Raw genomic sequence first — 16,368 nt, forward strand, 5'->3', positions numbered from 1 at the left:
ATATTTTATATATAAATAAGTTTTGAATTTATATAATAAAACAACCAAAAAAAAAACTAAGGGTCGTTCATCGCCCGGTAGAATTCATCACTCCTCCTCGTAACATCCGCCTCGTTATGTACGTCGGATGACTCGCCTTGAATGGGATGTTGTTGTCGCATGTTTCTCAACATGGACTCCCATTCCGGATTTGTGGCCGCAATAACGTCCAAGAAGCCCTCGACTCCACCCATACGAGATTTTGTCGCGGTCAACTCGTTACGCAGCTGAGCGGACTCTCTACGCAGCTCCGTGACTTCATCATCCCGTCGCTGACCATAAGACGATGTCGCTCTCGGAACATCGTTGACAGAACCAATACCCAACGTCCGTCCCTTTTTTTTAGGGACAACCTTAAAAACAAAAAATAAATATTGTAAGTAAAAATTTAAAGTTAAATTAAATGAATAATTAAAAATTAATTTTTTTGAAAATTTACCTCCTCGTAAATCTTATCCACTTCAAGTGTGGATAAGGTGACGGGTAATCCGTCAGTAGACTGCTGGGTCAGCTGAGTCTGGCGGTCTTCAACCCGAGCAACTACGTCGTTGTAGATTTGCTCAGACTTGCCATCTACAAATACGCCCGCCTTGTTCTTGTGGGTCCTCTCGTAAAGTTCCATAAGAGACGAGAGATGTCCCGTCTCTTTGGCCTAAAAAACAGTTAAGAAAGTTAGAATAAATTAATATATGTATTAAAAAATTATTTAATAAAATATTTAATTACCATTTCCAAACGGACACCGGCGTGGGGTTTTTGGCCCGTAGTGTGAAGCATCGGCCCGTTCCCGTGCTCATCGACCGTGTTACGGGAGTTAGAGCAAGCCTGGGCGATTCTAATGGAATCAGGAAGGCGCCAATAACGGATGAGGCCATCCCACACATCCGTGGTGAGCTCAGCGGGTTTGCCACGCTCATACCCCTTCACGATCCAGTCACCCTTCCAGTTGGAGACCGTGTCCAACAAGCGAACTTTCGCTTTCGCGTTAAACTTCTTCCTCACCCTCTCAGTGATCCCCAAGGCCCAATTATATTTTTGCTGTTGGAAAAATAAATTAACAATTAGTTTTTTAGAAAGTATATATATAAATCATGAAAAAATTAAAATATATATAATTAATTAATAGAAACTTACAGCGTAAATTTTGAACCACGTCTTTCTGACGTAGTGAGGCGTCTTACTCCAGTTTGTATGTGCCATGGAGAAGTAACCCTTGATCGTGTCGGTTACGTTCGATGCAAGACATCCGTCAACCCCCCACCTGGAAAATACAAATTTAAAATATAAATTATTTTTTAATGTTATAAAAGAAATTTAAATGAATTAAAAAAAAATTAATGCAACATACCACAACGTTCCGTCCGGTCGGTCTGGGTCGATGACTGGTAAACCTTCTCTGCCTGGCAGACTGAGAATGTCCTCTACAGTGTACTGCGAGTAAGGAGCACTCGGAGGCACCATCAGATCAGAATGAATATCGGCGGCCATCGGAGGTGCCATCGGAGGAGGCACAGGAGGAGGCATCGGAGGAGGCACATGAGGAGCCGATGGTGCACTAGAAGAAGTAGACCCAGAGACTCTCTGAGTGTACTGAGTCTCGGGGACAGTCTCCTGGCCCGAAGAACTGGGAGCGGAAGAAGAGGCCGGGTCTAAACGACTACCCGACTCACCGAAGATCTCTCTGTAATGGGCAGTAAGTCTTCCTTTTCGAACCTGGGAAAAAAATGAAATTTTTAAAATTAACATCAACAATATATTTCCCAACATTATCCACCTAATCAACACTAAATAACATAAAATCCGCAAACCTATCTAAATTCCCTATACTAACCACCTAATCTATCCTAAACTAACCAAATTAGAGAGGAATCAGAGAGGCTTACCATTGCTACGAAATGGAGAGGAAGTAGAGAGGAAGTAGAGAGGAAAGAAAGAGTGAGCGCTCGGGTGTATATATAAGATTATATATCGTCGTAAGTTTACGACGAAATAGCGAGCAGTTACAAAGGCCCGTGTTTTTTTTTACGAGGAAATTGCGAGGAATCACAAAGGCCCGTGTTTTTGTTTACGAGGTATTAACGACGATTTTGCCTACGTGGAATTAACGAGGCTTGCTTTCCTATAAATATACTCACAACTCTCATTCTCAAACCACACATAAACTCCCAAATCACACACCTATCTGAAATCACATTCCTCAGCAAAATCATATTCAAATTATAAATATTTGAAAAAATAGGAAAAGGATAAGATATTAGAATTCATGTGGGCGAGACTTACGTATTATAATTGCTGGAAGTCTCGCCACATGTTATTCTGGTATTTTGATCATTTTCCCTTTTTTTAGTTTTTACACTACGAGGTATTTACGACGATTTATGCTTACGTGGAATTAACGTGTTTTATGTTTAAATCTTTTTACGTGGTCTTTACGACGATTTCTGCTTACGTGGTCTTTACGACGATTTCTGGTTACGTGGTCTTTACGACGATTTATGCTTACGTGGTATTTACGACGATTTCATCCTACGTGGAATTAACGAGTGTTATGTTTAAATCCCTAGAATCCGAAAACCGAAACCCGAAACCCGAAACCCCAGCCCCCAAACCCGAAACCCGAAAGCCCAAACCCGAAACCCGAAACCCAAACCCTCATCTTTAATTTTCTACTACATATATTCCAAACCCCATATTTAATTTTAAGTTTCGTCGTTATTCCTAAACCCCAACCCCCAAACCCGAAACCCGAAAGCCCAAACCCGAAACCCGAAACCCCAACCCCGAAACCCGAAACCCGAAACTCGAAACCTCATACCCGAAACCCCAAACCCCAACCCCCAAACCCGAAACCCGAAAGCCCAAACCCGAAACCCGAAACCCAAACCCCCATCTTTAATTTTCTACTTCATATATTCCAAACCCCATATTTAATTTTAAGTTTCGTCGTTATTTTTAACGAGTGTTATGGTTAAATCCCTAGAACCCCAAACCCGAAACCCGAAACCCGAAACCCGAAACCCAAAATCCAAAACCCGAAACCCCAAACCCGAACCCCTAAACCCGAAACCCCAAACTCGAAACCCCAAACCCGAAACCCGAAACCCGAAACCCGAAACCCCAAACCCGAAACCCGAAACCCGAAACCCGAACCCCAAACCCCAAACCCTGAACCCCTAAACCCGAAACCCGAAACCCGAAACCAAAAACCCGAAACCCAAACCCCAAACCCCAAACCCCAAACCCCAAACCCCATATTCCTTATTTTCTACTTCATATATTCCAAACCCCATCTTTATTTTTAGGTTTCGTCGTTATTTCCTCGTTGTCTTACGTTGTATTTACGACGATTTCATCCTACGTGGTTTTTACGACGAATTCATCCTACGTGGTATTTATGACGATTTTGTCCTACGTGGAATTAACGAGTCCCGCGTTCTTTATTTTTATATTTCGTCGTTATTTCCTCGTTGACCTACGAGTCCTTTACGACGATTTTTTGTTACGTGGAATTAACGAGTGTTATGTTTAAATCCCTTGAATACGAAACCCCAAACCCCATATTCCTTATTTTCTACTTCATATACTCCAAACCCCATCTTTATTTCCATTCCAAACCACAATTCCCACATTTGCTTATTCATAAAACAAACTCCCGGCATTACCTTATTCATAAAACAAACCCCACATTATCTTATTCATAAAAAAAACTCCCTCATCTTATTCATAAAACAAATACATCAATCGGATACATCAACATTCTCGTCATCACTAGAAACATCATCATTTTCATTAAACTCCTCTTCAACAGCTTCGTCTGTGGCATCATCGGTAAGATCTTCGTACTCGTGATTATGCGGATCAATGAGAAGGATGTCATCAATTTCTTGTTCAGGTTCCTCAACTTCATTTTTCTGTTCTTCTTGCAATGGTGGTTCTTCTCCACTGATGATTCGTCCTCGAGGTGTAACTTTGATCACTGCTAACCAATTTATACCTGAATCTCTCATCCGAGGGTATGGAAGGAAGCTAACTTGGTCTGCTTGTGAAGCTAAGATGAAAGGCTCGAATTTGTTGTACCTTCGTCCACCGTTGACATCAACTACACCGAATTTGTTAGACCGAACACCTCTGTTGACGACGGGGTCGAACCATTCACATTTGAAGAGGACGCATTTCAGCTTCAGTATCCCTGGAAATTCGACTTCAATAATCTCCGTCAAGATCCCGTAGAAATCTGTTTCCCCTTTCACACATATTCCATAGTTACTGGTCGCCCGCTGTCTACCATAGTCATATGTATGAAAAGTATAGCCTCGTGTGAAATACATCTGTGATGTGGTGACCTTTACAAGTGGAGATTGAATTACTTCGTGTAACCACTTAGGATAATCTGCATCGTCGTCGTCATAATCAACCTGCAAAAATAAAGAGAATGTTAATGAAATACAGATAATGTATGAAAAAAAAGTTTTAGTTAATACCTGATTCCGCAACCACTTAATGAAGTGTTGATCTTTCCTTTTGTCTACGTCACTTGTGGATATACCAGGAAATGTTTCTTCGACTTGAGAAACAAATAGGCTGTAAAATCACATTTTATAGGAATGAATCTCTCGCAATTATACAATTAATTATACTTATATGTGTTTCGAAGTGTCAATATATGTTACCTTTCAAAATAACGCATCAATGGATCTTCGCAATTGAGTAGAATATAGGTGTGTGCACTATGAGCGTCTTCTTCACTCGACCACCAAACCTCTTTAGACTTCCCACCGAGTCGCCCAATCTGGCTAAAGATGTCTGGAACACCAGCAACTGCATATGTTGGCGCAACACCACCATCATCATATCTTCTTGGAGCTCTTCTCCGTGTACGTACTTTTGACGCAAAGTAGTACGATGTGAAGTGAGAAACTTCTTCCGTCAAACTTCCAGCAATTATAGAACCTTCAACTTTGGCGAGGTTCTTTGCTTTTCCCTTCAAATATTTCATGGCTCGCTCATACTGATACATCCATCCGTAATGTACAGGTCCACGAAGCAATGCCTCATATGGGAGGTGGACAGCTAGATGCTCCATGACGTCAAAAAATCCGGGAGGAAATATCTTCTCCAAGTTGCACAATAAGATGGGAATGTTCTCCTGAAGCTGTTCCACAACTTCTTCTTTAAGAGTGCGTGTGCTCAGATCCCTGAAAAATGCTCCAATGCCTTTTATATTCAAAAAAAAATTAAACACATTGTTAGTCATATATTATTTTGTAAATTATTGTGATATAATACACTACGTACCTGCAAGTGCTTCATGTACGTTTGTTGGAAGTAGCTCCGCAAATGCAAAGGGCAGTAGTCGTTGCATAAATACATGACAATCATGACTCTTCATCCCGGAGAACTTTTGACCCTTTTCAACACATCTAGAGAGATTCGAAACATACCCATCGGGGAACTTCACTTCTGATGCCACCCAGTTGAACAACACCGACTTTTTTTCTGAAGATAATCTGAATATCGGAACGGGAACTTGTCCATTGCTTTTAATATGTAACTCGCTTCTTGAGCAAATATCCGGCAAGTCCAACCTCGATTTTATGTTGTCTTTTGTCTTCCCTGGGACATTCAATATTGTATTCATGATGTTCTCAAAGAAATTCTTCTCTATATGCATCACATCGAGGTTGTGGCGCAGAAGAAGATCCTTCCAATATGGCAACTCCCAAAATATACTCTTCTTGTGCCAGTTGTGATGAACACCGTAAGAATCTGGCATATTACGAGGGACATGCCAATTACCACCCCAACGAACTGTTTCGTTAGCTCCGTAGTAGTCGATTTGCGCTTCAATTTGTTCTCCAGTTAGATATGGAGGAGGAGTGTCTCTCACAACCCTTTTGTGCCTAAACAAATTCTTGTTTCTTCGGTAAGGATGGCCAATGGGAAGAAATCGACGGTGACAATCAAACCAACTTGTCTTCCTACCATTCTTCAGTTGAAACGCATCTGTCGTTCCATTACAATATGGACAAGCTAATCTCCCATGTGTAGTCCATCCAGACAACATCCCATAGGCAGGGAAATCACTTATGGTCCACAAAAGCATCGCTCGCATCGTAAAATTCGTCTTCGTTGAACAGTCATACGTCCTCACCCCTGTTGACCACAAATCCTTCAACTCTTTTATCAGTGGTTGTAGGAAAACATCCAGGGACCTTTTTGGATGGTTCGGACCAGGTATTAATATGGTCAAGAATAGTAACTCCCGTTGCATGCACATCTCCGGTGGCAGGTTGTATGGAGTAAGAAAGACTGGCCACAATGAATATTGTCTCCCTGACATTCCGAACGGACTAAATCCATCTGTGCATAATCCGAGATACACATTCCGGATATTGCTAGCGAAATCTGGATGTACTTTGTTGAAATGTTTCCAGGCTCTTGCATCTGATGGATGAGTCATCTCACCATCCGTCTGAGTATGCTCGGCATGCCATCTCATCTTTCCAGCAGTCTGCTCTGATTGATACAATCTTTTCAATCTGTCTGTAATTGGTAGGTACCACATCCTTTGGTACGGTACCCTATTACGTCCCCGTCCTTGCGGCTTGAATCGTGGCTTCTTGCAGAATCGACATTCTTCTAGCTTCTCATCATCTCCCCAATAGATCATGCAGTTGTCGATGCAAACATCTATCATCTCCGAAGGCAACCCAAGACTATAAACCAGTTTCTGAATCTCATAATAAGAATCAGCAGACACATTGTCTTCCGGCAAATACTCTTTAAACAAGTCCGCCCATTCGTTCATGCAACTTTCAGGTAGATTGTGATCAGTTTTAATATTCATCATTCTAGCAGCTAACGACAATTTAGAGAGACCTTCTCTACAACCACTGTAAAGTGGTTGATTCGCCGCGTTTAACATTTCGTAAAACTTTTTTGCATCTATATTAGGTTCTTCATCTTCATCATGAGCTACGAATGCATCAGCTACCATATCATGAACCCTATCATAATCTACCATCTCCTCCTGATGGTAACTATGTTCATTATGCAAATGATGATCAACCGGTTCTTTTTCCTGAAAATTGCTATTACTACTACTAGCTTCATTCTGATCATAATTAAAACCTTCTCCATGTTGAAACCAGATATAGTAATTTGCCGTGAAACCTCTATTTATTAAATGCTTCCAAACATTTTCACGATTTGCCAGTTTCGAATTGTTGCATTTCCGACAAGGACAGAACATCTTACCACTTTCTTGGGCGAGCGGTGTTGAATCTGCTTGATGCATAAATGTCTCCAGACCCGCAAGGTATTCTTTCGTCACTCTCCCGTTAGCATCTCTATGCATATACATCCACTTCCGCAACTCGTAAATAGTCCCGGAGCCAGCCATTTTTTTCTTTCACGTTTTTTGTTGTTGGTGTGTTTAAAATGATGTTCAAACATCCATATTTATAGGAAAATTCGAATCTGGTAGTTGTAATTTTGCTATGAATTTACGACGAAAATTAATTAGGTGGGCAAAAAAACGTGTAACACCTATAAAGTTGGTGGATTCAAAAATTTCCTCGCTAAATACACGTAAACTATTCCCTCGTAAATACCACGCAAAGTTTACGTCGTATTTACGAGGAAATAGTTTTTCCTCGTAAAATACTCGTAAAATTACATCCACTTTACGACGAAACAGTTTTGTCGTTACGTTACGAGGAAATAACGATGACTTTAGTTTTTCACGTAAATTCGTCGTAAACTCGACGCAAATTTACGAGGATTGTTTTTCCTCGTTAATTTTCGTCGTTAAGCATGTGTTTTCTTGTAGTGCGAGTGTTTAGTCGTTAAATCAAATATCTTAGAACTTATCACTAACTGCAAGGTTTTTGCATCCAAATTAAAAAAATGATTTTTTTTTTGTTTTATCCTTATTTAATAGGTTAATTTGTTCGATTTTGTTAATTAATGAGCTAAAGATAAAATAAAAATTGGAATTTTTTTTTAATATTTGTTTGAAAATATAAAGTGATATTTATAATGAAACAAATTTAAAAAGTTAAAATGACACTCAGTATAAACAGAAGGAGTAATATATTTTATTGTAACGTGTCATGGATTTTTAAAACATCTTTGTTCTTTTTGTTTAACACTCAACTAGACCGTGATCCGCGCGCCAACGCGGATATAAATTTTCGGTTTTTGGTTATTTATTTAACTAAATGATGTATTTGTAATATTTGATGTATTATATTCACCAAGTAAATAATTTTTTGGCATCTTAAACCATCTATTTATGACGAATATTCAATATCATATAAAAAATAGAACAAACAGACGTAATTAGAGAATTGTAGACGATATATAAAAGTAATGGTTATTAATGTAAAATATGAAGAAATATTATATTATGACTTAGTATGGCATAAAAGATTATAAATTAGTTATACATGTTTAAAGAAAATACAATGATTTTTAAACTTCTATGAAAAATTTAACATATAAAAAAGGGCGATGAATTAGTCATCAAATTGTAAATAATTTCATAATTTTATTAATAATAAATTATTTATAGTCTCTGTTTTTCGTCAAGATAATTATTAAATGTCCATAACATTATATGTTAAAAGACCATATTATGAAAGCCCATGGTGTAACCGTTTTTTTCCGGGAAGTGTAACAAAAAAAATTACATTTAACTCTTCATTTTGTTTAAGTTCTGTGTCGGTAAAAGATTAAAAAAACATCTCTATCTTTTTCAATGTTCAATTTGAAGCTTATTATGCGAAAATCATACGCAAATATAGGCAATTGGTTGGAATCTCTATATCTTTATATTCATACACATTTTAAATTTATTGTTCCTCTTCTGCAAGCAAATCAATTACCGGAAAAATAGATCATTTGGTTGTAATCAAATCTATTCTTATAATTAGTGTAATTATGGTTACATTTTCTATATTTAATAGGTACATTAAAGATACGACATTGAAGATATTCTGTTTTGATTAATAGAAGATATTGGATTTTGAGTTTGTATTTATTGATTCGTTTTTTATAAAGCTTAGAAAATCAATAGGATGATTGGTTGGTTGATACTTCCTATAAGGAAAACGAAAACTATAAGTGGTTTGAATATTATACATCGATCGATGCATGATGTAAGTTGACTATATAAAACTTGAGCATGATCATTTCAAACTAAAGTATAGGAAGGTTATATGCATTTGTTATATTGTAGTTAATATATTTTAAATATTACATACGTGAAGTGATTCACGTTTTCGTAAAAATAAAATTCAAGTTCATTATTGGGTCGTACTCGTCCGTAATAAGCTACGTTAAATATGATGTATTTTTAGGTTCATTTAATGACATTAAGTTTAAATTTCATTAAGGAAAACTCATTAATTTAACTGAAAAAGACAAGCATTAAAATATTTAGGTTCATTTAATGACATTAAGTTTAAATTTGATTAAGAAAAACTCATTAATTTAACTGGAAATGACAAGCATTAAAATAGGTAGTTTAATTTAATTCTTAATGGCTGGGAAGTGTAAATAAATTAGAAAACTTAGGGGTGTTTTTTAATAGGTACTTCTCTTTTAATAATATAGATTTTTTATATCATATTATCATCATTAAGTTGGGCCTGGATAATACAATACGCTTGTGAGGGTTGAGACGGAGTGTTAGTGATATGAAACGTAACTTGTTTGAGAACGGGCTGTTTCTTTTTTTTTAATATTATACTATATTCATTCGACCCGTAAACCAGGAATTTGGTTCTAATTACAAACCGTCTCGTACAAAATAACTCAAATTAAACCGTTTTTAGGTAGTTTCGTTCGACTTGCAATCCGACACATTCCACTAGTTTGGATTCAACCTCAATGAAAATCGAGAGCCATTCTCAACTTTTGATGATTACCCCAGAAAGGTGAGATGCACCTCGTTATCTCAGATGCCGAGTCTAACCCAGTCATTTTCGGTGTAGCTAACTTCCGATGAACTTGTCTAAGCTCGTAATTGTCCCCAACACTGAAGCTCCAGACGACTGAAAGAGAGGTACTGCAAAGACACTAACCAAGTATCTGATAGCCAGATTGTACACCCGTGCCTTCGTCGCCAAAGCGGGTCTGATCTTGACACCAAAACCTATTATGGAAACTCTAATGACCTGCACAAAGCAGCCAATAATACTACCAATCGCAAACCAAATCCAGGAAAGAGCTCTCGGCCTCGACGTAAACACTAATACATGGGGAGTTTCTTCTGGAATGTTCGTGGGTTCAATAAAAGTTTAAAACATTCCGTGATAGAAGAGTGGGTACGAGGGAGTAATCTGAGTTTTGGGTGCATTTTGGAGACAAGAGTAAAAGAAAGTAAGGCAGGGGAGATTTTGAAGAAGGTTTTTCCGGGCTGGTCTTATATAACAAATTATGAGCATAATAGGGGAGGCAGAATTTGGTTGGTTTGGAGGGATGATGTAAGTATGACTCCAGTGTATAAATCAGATCAGTTTATAACCTGTTCTGTGGAGCTGCAGGGTCAAGAAGCTTTTCTTTACACTGGAGTTTATGCAAAAAATTTGGCTGAAGATAGGGTGGAACTTTGGGAGGATTTGTGTCATCATAAAGACTCTGCTATGTTTAGTGGTAAAGCTTGGATGATAGTAGGATATTTTAATGAGATTTTGGATGGGGAAGAGAGTTCTGCTTATCTGGAGGCTGGTAGAATTTCAGGAGGTATGAGGGATTTTCAAAAAATGGCGTTGCACTGCAAACTTTTTGATATGGGTTATCAAGGAGCTAAATTTACGTGGTGCAATAAGAGAGAGGTGGGTGTTATTTGTAAGAAGCTGGATAGAGTTTTGCTTAATGATATTGCTATCCAGAGGTTCCCGTCTGCTTATTCAATCTTTGAGGCGGGAGGTTGCTCTGACCATCTACGATGTAAGATCAATCTCTTTCCTACTGGAGAAAAGCTGAGGAAGCCGTTTAAATATGTAAATGCTATTGGGAAATTGGAAGTTTTTCTTCCCTTGGTGAGGGAGTATTGGGATGGGACTCCAAGACTATTCCATTCAACTTCTGCTATGTTTCGTTTCTCAAAGAAGTTAAAGGGGTTGAAGCCACTCATTCGGGAGTTGGGAAAAGAGAAGTTGGGGAATCTCACCAAGAAAGCAAAGGAAGCGCACGGGTTGTTATGTGAGAAGCAAAATCAGACTCTTGCTATGCCAAGTGACTTGGCTATTCAGGAAGAAGCAGCTGCTTATGAACGTTGGCTTCATATTGCTAGTCTGGAGGAGGATTTTCTGAAGCAGCGTGCGAAGCTTCACTGGCTAGACTTGGGGGATCAAAATAATACGACATTTCATAATGCTATTCGTTCTCGTAAAGCGCAAAATTCCATTCGGGAGATAAAGTGTAAAAATGGGAGCACGGTTACTCAGCAGAAGGATATAAAAGAAGAAGCAGTTCAATTCTTTTCTGAATTTCTTAACCGTATACCTGATGGCTATACTGGTGCATCTATTGAAGAACTGAAGGAGCTGTTGGAATTTCGGTGTTCAGAAGAAGACTGTACTCTGTTGGAAGCAGAGGTTACTGCAGATGAGATTCGTAAAGTTGTGTTTGCTATGCCGTCTAACAAATCGCCTGGTCCGGATGGTTTTCCCAGTGAGTTCTTCAAAACCTCCTGGTCCATTGTTGCTCAGGACTTCACTATTGCTGTTCAATCAGTATTTAGATATGGATTTCTACCAAAAGGAGTAAATTCGACAATCCTAGCTCTTGTGCCAAAGAAAACTGATTCACTGGAGATGAAAGATTTTCGGCCTATAGCTTGTTGCAATGTGCTCTACAAGGTGGTTTCAAAAATCTTAGCAAACAGGCTAAAGAGGTTGCTCCCGCGCATCATCTCTGAGTGTCAATCTGCTTTTGTTCAGGGTCGGTTGCTAATGGAAAATGTTTTATTAGCAACAGAGTTGGTGAAAGATTATCAAAAGGAGTCTGTCTCGCCGAGATGCGTGATGAAAATAGACATTTCAAAAGCGTTTGATTCAGTGCAGTGGTGTTTTGTGCTCAAAAGTCTGGAAGCTATAGATTCCCGGAGAGATATATTCACTGGATCAAACTCTGCATTTCTACTCCTTCGTTCTCGGTTCAGGTGAATGGAGAGCTTGCGGGGTATTTTCAGAGCAAGAGGGGATTGAGGCAGGGGTGTTCGCTCTCCCCATACCTATTTGTTTTGTGCATGAATGTTCTCTCACACAAAATAGACAAGGCAGTGAAAGAGAGGAGGTTTCAGTTTCATCCTCGGTGTAAGAACCTTTCTCTTACTCATTTGTGTTTCGCGGATGATCTAATGGTATTTGTGGAAGGGACAAGAGAGTCTATAGAGGGGGCATTATCAGTGTTTGATGGGTTTGAGAAATGGTCGGGACTGTGTATAAGCCTTGAGAAGTCGACTATCTATATGGCTGGTATTAAAGAGGAGGAAAAGAGTAGTATATTGGTCAACTTTCCTTTTGCTGTGGGTACACTTCCTGTGCGCTACTTGGGGCTTCCTCTCCTAACCCAAGCAATGAGGAGATCTGACTATCTTCCGTTGGTGGAAAGGATTCGGGGGAAAATATGTTCGTGGACCTGTCGGGTTTCTTTCATATGCGGGGAGGCTTCAGTTGATTCAATCAGTTCTTATGAGTATAATAAACTTCTGGGCATCTGTTTTCAGACTTCCTAGCAGGTGTATGAAGGAGGTAGAGCAGTTATGTGCCTCTTTTCTTTGGACAGGTCCAGTTTTGAAGTCAACTGGTGCAAAGGTTAATTGGGGGGAAATCTGTAAACTTAAGATTGAAGGAGGTCTTGGGGTACGAGCTTTAAAAGAGGTGAATACTGTGTATGGTCTAAAGCTAATTTGGAGGATGCTTACGGCTGACTCTCTATGGGGTAAATGGATAAAGAAGTATTTGTTGAAGAAGAGAAGTTTCTGGGCAGTAAAATCAAACTCTCAAATGGGATCATGGATGTGGAGAAAGATGTTGAAGCTTAGGGACATTGCAAAAGATTTCTACAAAATGGAGATTGGGAATGGAAGACATATATCATTCTGGTATGATTGCTGGTCGGTTAGAGGTGTGATGTTTGATCTTTTGGGTGAGAGAGGCATCATAGATTTGGGTATAAGAAAGGAGGCTACTCTCGAGGAAGCGATCATGAATTTGCGTAGAAGAAGGCGCCACAGATCAGATATTCTTCAAGAAGTTGAAAGGATACTTGATTCGGTGAGAAGTAATATTCAGGGTGAGAGAGATGATGTCAGTAATTGGAAACGGAGGTCGGGATTCGGAGGGGCTTTCTCAACTAATGAAACCTGGATGATGATAAGGGAGACTAACGTGCAGTGTGACTGGTCTCGGGGTGTTTGGTTTGCAAAAGCAACTCCCAAATTTGCATTTACAACCTGGCTGGCTATGAAGGATAGACTATCCACAATGGATAGGATTATGAAATGGAGCCAAGGAGTTGATACTGCATGTGTGCTATGTAAAGCTGCTATAGAGACTCGCAATCATCTGTTTTTCGAATGCTCTTATGCTTCACAGCTATGGGAGTATCTCGCAAAGGGTATATTGTTGGGTATCTATTCCATCAACTGGTCTTCATTGGTGAGGATAGTTACAAGTGGAAGTTTGGATAAAAAGGGAATGTTCTGCATTAGATATGCTTTCCAGGCTGCTATCTATGCTATTTGGAGGGAGAGAAATCGTATCAGGCATGGGGAGAAACCTTTACCTATTGCCATGCTACAAAAGTTTACTGAGAAGGGGATTAGAAACAAGTTGAGTTTGATGAGTACAAGGAAGAGGAGAGGTTTAGAGACTGCTCTTCAATTTTGGTTTCAAACAGGACTTTAAATAGAATGTTAGAAATATTTTAAAGTTTGATCTTAGTTTTTAAAAAGGATTACACAGAATGTAAAAAGGCTTTTTTGGTGAATAAAATTTAACATTTATTCAAAAAAAAAAAAAAAAAAATCATTTACCATCAGTACTGGAATGTGAAACATAACTCAAAAGTGACACCGTCATGACCAAGACATAGTCGGTACGCCTTTTGTCGACTTCGAGAACCAAAGTATCAGATGCCCGTGACTCGTTAAGTAATCCACTTGTGTCGATGGTGAAGCAACCGAACAAGAAAACCTAGAATCAAACTCCGACAAGGAAGGCCATTGCCACCAAGAAAAAGGTCCAGAAAGTGACAACAACGAGGAATCTGAAGTGAGAAGGGTTTATCGAGTAGCTACTAGAAGGCCATAGACGACCACTTTTCGATGATCTCAGACGACCCTAACGAGCTGGAGCCAGGGCAGGGTACCATCACCTCCTGCATACAATGATCCTCAGCTCACCTCCGTGACAACCAATCGTCGGAGCTCACCTGGCTTGAACGAAATATGAAGCACATCTCCACGACACCGTAGAGATCCAGAGAACCAAACGCCAAAGCCCACTGCCATCTCCGAGCTAGTTACTGCATTGCCGCAACCGCCGAACAGAGGAGTCGATCCGACATCCCCGCAACTGAGAATTGAGACCACGAGACAGATCTAGGAAGGAAAATAGATCTGAACCATACCCTAAAAGCCGAATTCCTGCAAGAAACCGTGCCATTCCTCTGTGCTTGAACTCCAGAGCAAGTGAATCACCGCCGATATCAAGCATCCTCGTGAGCGGAGAAAATTCCAAAATAAGAAACCCAGACCCATAGTGGAGAGAAAGACGAAAGAGGTTGAGACACAGAAAAGGTGCAAAGCAGGAAGAGGCGAGGAGAGAAATGATGACTCCAAATGGGTTTGTCCAGTTGGACAATCTCATTTCCTGGACATGTATAGTCAAAGCCCAAATAGACTACGTCCAAACAAGACCAACCCTAATTAACACCATAACCTTATGTATCATTCTTGACTTCAAATGCTAAAATACATGGTCAAGCATTGATCCCTACAGACGCCATTTGGTAACCTTATGTATCATTCTCTTCTCTTCCTCTTTCTCTATCTCTATCAAACATATTCATTTGGGTGCATTATCGACTCTTTTTTTTTGAAACAGCATTATCGACTCTTTATTTACCATCGCCGGTGATAGCATCGAGTGGGCCAAAGATGAAAATAGCATGGAAGAGAAGAGCCGGCGTTCAACTGTTAAGTATAAAGAAAATGATCTTCCGAAAAGAAGAATAGCATAATAGTTACACCCCCTCTGCTTAAAAGTTGTGTTGACCATGGTCTTATAAGTCACCACTGTGACTGATAATTTACATGATTGAACTTTTGCTCTGTGCTGACTTACTATATTGGACTATGGATTTATGCCTTTTGTTTTTTAATTAAATGACAGAAAGAATGTGTTATATATATACACACATAAGATATTTCTACAGATTTGTTATGGTTGTTGTTTGCAAGTTGCCGAGCTTTAACGCACAATTGCACAACATAATGGTTTTAACAAACTCTTGAGAAAGATGATAGCCTGGACTAATAAGAAACCAGAAAGATGACTGTAGAGAAGCACCCTATAATGCTTGATGAAAATTAACATGCACAGCGTAAATTTCTTACGGGTGAAGAATAAGTAACGAACCTAAATAAGGAATAAAAAACACTAACACTATAGATATGAATAAATAAGTTGTAGCCCAAAATGGACACAAATTAACCAGTAACTTACAAGCATAACGAACAGCAACACATCAAACACACACACCCGCGCTTGCGCGGGGTTGATGATCCCTACTGTGGATTAATTTCATACTACAGTTCGAAATGCTTATACCTTTTCATTGTGAAATACTTTGTTTCATTTAATAAAGATTAAAGATCATAACTGAAATGTTGACTTTGCTAGGAAAAATAAGAAAATCGAATTTAGTTTGCCGCATAGTTCACTAGATATGCGTTTAAGTTAGATCAAATTTCAATTTTGGTATAACTTAATGTAACCAAGAACAAATGTGTAACCCAAAACGATAACACGTTAAATCCTAGTTCTAGGCGTTGAACACAATAGCTTTAATAAAGAGTTCTTCCTTTATTAATGTTTAGAAACTTCTCAAAAACTAAAACAAGCTATTATCTTTCTTATTTTTTTTATGAGATTCTCTTACATTAGATCTCCTTATATAGGTAATAGGGATCCTTAACTTAACCTATTGCACAATGAATTAGGTCTTTCATTTTTCCTAATTCTAATAACTTTAGTTAGTTATCCTAATTCCTTTAAGGATAACTTCCTTTTCTAGTTATCCCAATTACAC

The 16,368-nt window shown here is 38.9% G+C and overlaps 1 long non-coding RNA gene across 1 annotated transcript; it reads left to right on the forward strand.

Moving 5' to 3' along the window:
* Nucleotides 1-14,084: 14,084 nt before the first annotated feature.
* On the forward strand, nt 14,085-15,493 carry LOC125582028. The gene is made up of 2 exons (XR_007319862.1): nt 14,085-15,076; nt 15,162-15,493. It is a non-coding gene; the product is annotated as an uncharacterized LOC125582028 (long non-coding RNA).
* Nucleotides 15,494-16,368: the final 875 nt, after the last annotated feature.

Source organism: Brassica napus, chromosome C2 (genome assembly GCF_020379485.1).
Source record: "Brassica napus cultivar Da-Ae chromosome C2, Da-Ae, whole genome shotgun sequence".
In the NCBI taxonomy this organism is placed as follows: Eukaryota; Viridiplantae; Streptophyta; class Magnoliopsida; order Brassicales; family Brassicaceae; genus Brassica; species Brassica napus.